The sequence below is a fragment of the Nicotiana attenuata genome, chromosome 6 (genome assembly GCF_001879085.1).
Source record: "Nicotiana attenuata strain UT chromosome 6, NIATTr2, whole genome shotgun sequence".
Classification (NCBI taxonomy): Eukaryota; Viridiplantae; Streptophyta; class Magnoliopsida; order Solanales; family Solanaceae; genus Nicotiana; species Nicotiana attenuata.
Genome location: NC_031994.1, coordinates 68,775,692 through 68,779,865, shown reverse-complemented (window position 1 = coordinate 68,779,865; position 4,174 = coordinate 68,775,692). Strand labels below are relative to the sequence as shown.

The 4,174-nt window shown below is 41.1% G+C and overlaps 1 pseudogene; it reads right to left on the bottom strand.

The window, feature by feature from the left end:
* Nucleotides 1-2,337, bottom strand: part of LOC109227943 — a 4,229-nt pseudogene extending 1,892 nt beyond the window's left edge.

Genomic DNA, 4,174 nt, shown 5'->3' with positions numbered 1-4,174 from the left:
GAGAAAAAATATTTTTTTATATGTTTTCAATTTTAGTTTTTCATCTTTGGTTTACAGGTTCGAAATTTTACAAGTTCCAAAGTTATGAGTTCGGAGGTTTATGTGTTTGGAAGTTTACGGGTTTAGAAATTATAACGTTTACGGGTTCGAAAGTTTGCGGTTTCGAAAGTTTAACGGTTCGGAAGTTTATGAAATTTGTAGGTTCGGAAGGTTGTTGGTTCGAAAGTTTATGGCTTCATGTTTATTGTATCTAAATTATTTATAAATACTCCTGAGAAGTTATTTTCTTTAATTTGCGTACCAAATACCGGAAAATGAATAAGATTACTAGTATTTGTTTTCCAAGAAAATATTTTCTGTCACACCCCTTTTCTACCCCCAAAAGAATATGTGTTATGGATTTATGGATTGTTGTGGGTTAAAGAGTTTTTCCAATTAAAGTGACAATTTTGAAATAGGGATTATTTTATTGTTCAGAGTCGCCACTTGGAATTGATTTTTGGGTGTTCCAAATCACCTTTTATTTGAATCCCTATTCAAAGGAAGATTTGACTCTTTTATTATTGGTCTGGAAAATAAAGATCGGGTAAGAAATTCTGTTGACCGGGGAGAAGGTGTAAGGCATTCCCCGAGTCCCGTTGTTCTAGCACGGTCGCTTTATTGACTTAAACTTGGCTTGAATTAATTTTGGATAAACTGTGCCTTATTGGTTTTCATGTTTGCCTATGTCCCATTTTATTGTTGATTTTATTAATCTCAAACTAGGACGAGTATCCCCGACCCTAGCTTACACTAACCAAGACGAGTATCCCCGACCTTAGTTCGTGCGTCGCACATAAAATTGGAGCCCACTCGAAAGTAATTAAATATCAACTTTTAATTAATTGAAAGAATTGGAACAAGAAGTGTCCTCATGACCTTGCCATTTTATTTATGTCTTTATACCGAAGCGAGTCTTCCCCACATCGGTTAAGACAAAATTCTCTTCTTTTTTTTATTTAGTTAAGACGAATTACTATAGGGGTTAGATTATAGAAAAACATTTGTTCATCTTTTGTCGCAAAAGAAAGTGCATATTTGTAGCTTAGTGGTGGTAAGACAATGTATAAAACTTAGTTAATAGTTAATATTGAACTTACTTATAACCTTATTCTTATTGTTGTTGTTATCAATTAAAATGACGAAACTAATATAAAGCTACAGTTGTTCCTAAAATTTGTCTAGCGCTTAATTACTAGAAATGATTAGGTAATTAAATTAATGAAAAAAAATCTAATTTTTTTACGGAAAACAAGGCAAATTAATGTAAAACCAACTCTATCTATTTTAAAGAAATGGCCAACTTCTTGCCAATGGTGAAATGAGCCAACAACTAGTTAGAACTAATGAACTCTTGATTTCCTATATATATATATATATATATATATATATATATATATATATATATATATAAAAATTTGAGTCTTAATAAAATCATGTGGCCTCAGAGTCAGACGTCACTCAAATTATAATACACGCCCAGTATTCAAAAATATATAACGGAAAATTTAAATTTTGAGTCTTAGTAAAATCATGTAGCCTGATAGTGAGACTCTAATAACTAAAACTCAAACTAAGGCTACCGTTTGAAATACACGCCTCAGTGTGTACTCAAAAATATATGCCACACATCGTATAAGAGCAGGGTGGATGAAAAGTAGGCTCGCATGAATATGGTATTTAGTGTGATAAGAATATGCCATCAAAACTTAAAGGTAAGTTCTACAAAGTGGTGGTTAGACTGACTATGTTATATGGGGCAAAGTATTGGCCAGTCAAGAACTCCCATGTCAAGAAGATGTAAGCTGCAGAGATAAGGATGTTGAGATGGGGCTGTGCTGGCATACCATAATAGATAAGATTAAGAATGAAGATATTTGGGACAAGGTGGGAGTGGCACCTGTAGAGAATAAGATGCGAAAAGCGAGGCTAAGATAGTTCAGGTATGTGAAAAGGAGATGTAGATTTGCCCCGATAAGGAAGTGTGAGAGGTTAACCTTGGTGGGTCAGAGTAGGTAGAGGTAGGCCAAAGAAGTACTGAGGAAAGATGATTAGGTAGGACATGGCACTATTTCGGCTTACCGAGGATATGACCCTTGATAGGAGAGTGTGGAGGTCATGAATTAGGGTAGAAGGTTATTATGTAGTCAAGTGCTTTTTTTTCATACCATTAGTATTAGTGTTAGTCTTGTATTTTCTTATTCTTAGATTTCTATTACTACCTGTTGATTGTTTCGCTTCTGTATTCTTGTTATCTTGTTGACTGATTGTTGCTGCTGTGATGAATCGATAGGCCATCTAGAGTTTTAAACCTTTGTGCGTTTCGAAACCTCAAATAGCTCCTTTCTGCATTTGCATGTGCGGTCCGAGTCTTTTTCCGGAAGGCTTTTATGTTTGTTACCATTTTTACGGTAAACAGTTTGGCGCCCACCGTGGGACTAAAAATAATAGTGATTATTTTCTTGTTAGTTTCATTACACAAACGCATACCATCTTTCACGCTTTTTCTTGTCCAAGATCCTTTAATTTCAGGTAAAAATGTCTGGCTCGGTGAACAGAGCGGAGAACGACCGCCTCGAAGATCACGGGGAAAATGGTGTAGCTATCCCGACCGCCGGAGCACCACTACAGGATCCCGATAACGCATCCGGACCAATACTAGCGGACGCGGACTCACAGGACGCACAGCAAATCAACGAAACTTCTCACGCCGACAGAAGCGTGCGGCACAGTGACCGATAGGAAGTTCAAAAAACCCCAGCCCGAGAAGAACAGGAAGTTAGCCTTCATGTTATTTTTAAAATGTTGCAGGCGCAACAACTGGCCATTGCTCAGTTACAAAGCCATCCGAGGACTCCCAGCACACCAGCACCGGAGACAACTCCCCCCACCGAGCAGATACACGAAAGATCAAATGATATCGGGTCAACGGCTGACCCCACCATAGTGAAGATGCTGGAGGACCTTACCAAAAGGATCGAATCGGGCGAAAAAATGATTGCGGCCAACGATAAAAAAAGTCGAGACCTACAACTCTCGTGTGGACCATATCCCGGGAGCACCCCAGGTCCTAAAAGGTCTGGATTCGAGGAAATTTGTCCAGAGGCCGTTCCCCGAGGAAGCGGCCTCAAAGCCCATTCCCAAAAAATTCAGGATGCCGGAACTCCCCAAATACAACGGCACCACCGATCCCAACGAGCACGTCACCGCCTATACCTGTGTTGTAAAAGGCAACGATATAAGAAAATGACGAAATCGAGTCCGTGTTGCTAAAAAAATTCGGAGAAACACTTTCGAAAGGGGCCATGATGTGGTATAACAACTTGGCTCCCGACTCCATAGATTCGTTCGCCATGCTAGCAGATTCCTTCGTAAAGGCGCATGCAGGAGCCATCAAGGTAGCAACGAGGAAGTCCGACGTTTTCAAGATCCAACAAAGAGAGAATGAGATGCTGCGGGAATTCGTGTCCCGCTTCCAAATGGAATGAATGGAACTGCCACCCGTCTCCGACGACTGGGCGGTACAGGCCTTCACCTAAGGCCTAAATGAACGAAGCTCAGTGGCGTCGAAGCAGCTGAAGCAGAACCTAATCGAATACCCGGCCGTGACTTGGTCGGACGTCCACAACCGGTACCAGTCGAAAGATCAGGGCCGAGGACGACCAACTGGAGCCCCTTCGGGCTCAGTATACCCGAGCAGACTCCCAGTAAAAGAAGCGGGGCCAAACAAAGAAAGGTACCAGCTGTACCACGAAGACAGGAGGAACGTCCCAAGACGCAACCTACCTCGCAACGATCGAAGGATAAATCGAGGACAGGACCCTCGAGGACTCATCAACAGAACCAGGTTCGATCAAAACATAGCACCAGCTAACGCGCCCCACTTATCGGAATACAACTTCTGCGTTGATGTTTTAGACATCGTGTTCGCTATCTGAAAGATCAGGGATGCCAAGTGGCCCAAACCGATACAGACAGACCCTTCGCGGAGAAACTACAACCTAGTATGCGAGTTTCATAACACGCACGGTTATAGGACCGAGGACTGCCATCAGCTACGAGAGGAGGTGGCTCGACTACTCAACAAAGGGCATATCCGGGAATTTCTCAGCGATCGGGCCAAAAATCAATTCCG